This window comes from Silene latifolia, chromosome 7 (genome assembly GCF_048544455.1).
Source record: "Silene latifolia isolate original U9 population chromosome 7, ASM4854445v1, whole genome shotgun sequence".
NCBI lineage: Eukaryota > Viridiplantae > Streptophyta > Magnoliopsida > Caryophyllales > Caryophyllaceae > Silene > Silene latifolia.
The window spans coordinates 69,477,546-69,479,070 of NC_133532.1; positions in this window are offsets into that span (position 1 = coordinate 69,477,546).

Here is a 1,525-nt window from a genome sequence, read left to right on the forward strand (position 1 = left end):
GACATCGTGAAGAACCTCCAGTGTAATGTCCCTTTTTCCGAACTTGTTACTCAGGTACCCACTTACGCTAAGTTTATGAAGGATATCGTGACGCGTAAGAGAAATTTGAGTGAATTTGAGACGATTTCATTCATGGAAGAGTCTAGTAACTTGCTGTTAAATAAGGCCCCTCCAAAAATGAAAGACCCGGGCAGCTTTTCTATTACTTGTGTCATAGGTAATACGGTTATTGATAAGGCCCTTTGCGATTTAGGTGCCAGTGTTAGTGTCATGCCCCTTCCTGTCTGCAAGAAACTGAAGATGAGTCACTTCAAAGTGACTAACATTACCCTACAGATGGTTGATAGATCTGTTAGGAGACCCTTAGGTGTCTTAGAGGACGTGCTTGTGAAAATAGGCAAGCTTTACATCCAAAGAGATTTCATTGTTTTGGATATAGCCGAGGACACCAGGACCCAAATTATCTTAGGAAGACCATTACTTTGTACAGCTGGGGCCGTTATTGATGTCGACAAGGGCGTCGACTCTTGCAGAGGGGATGACGCTATCACATTTAGTTTGCCCAAGATTTTAGCCCACCCAATGATAGAGGACACTTGCTATTCGGTCGATATCATTGATGAGTCTATTTATGACTTCTGGCCGGGTTCTTTTATGAAGGACCCACTGGAAGCTCTCATGCTTTTTAATGAGTGTGCAGATGGCCCATAAGACGATGACGCTGCGTTGGATTTGCTTGTTGATGATTTGGATGAGCATGACGGAGAGCAGGTGGAACAAATGATCAGCACTCTTTGCTCCATTGAGGTAAAGGTACCGGAACGTAAGCCTCTCCCTTCTCATCTTAAATATGCTTTCTTAGACGATACAGAGCAATATCCAGTCATTGTCAGTGCCAAGCTTAGTGATGAGCAGCTGACCTCCTTGTTAGCTGTACTTAAGAAAAACAGGAAGGCAATGGGCTATTCACTGGATGATATCACGGGGATTAGTCCCGACATTTGTATGCACAGGATAGAGCTGGAGGAGGATCACAAACCTTGCAGACAAGGTCAGCGCCGGCTGAACCAGAAGATGCAGGATGTTGTGATGGCTGAGGTAATGAAGCTGCTGGATGCAGGTATTATTTATTCTGTCGGTAATTCTAAATGGGTGAGTCCAGTACAGGTGGTCCCGAAGAAAGGAGGGACAACTGTAGTTAAGAATTAGAAGAATGAATTAATACCTACTCGAGTAGTTACTGGTTGGCGGATGTGCATAGACTACAGACAGCTAAATGCCGCCACCAAGAAAGATCACTTTCCCCTTCCTTTTATTGATCAAATGGTAGAAAGGTTAGCTTCTCATAAATTTTTCTGCTATTTAGACGGGTACTCAGGGTTCTTTCAGATCCCTATCCACCAGCACGATCGTGCCAAGACTACATTTACCTGTCCTAAGGGCGTTTTTGCGTATCGCAGAATGCCTTTTGGTTTGTGCAACGCCCCTGCCACCTTCCAAAGGTGTATGATGGGGATATTTTCAG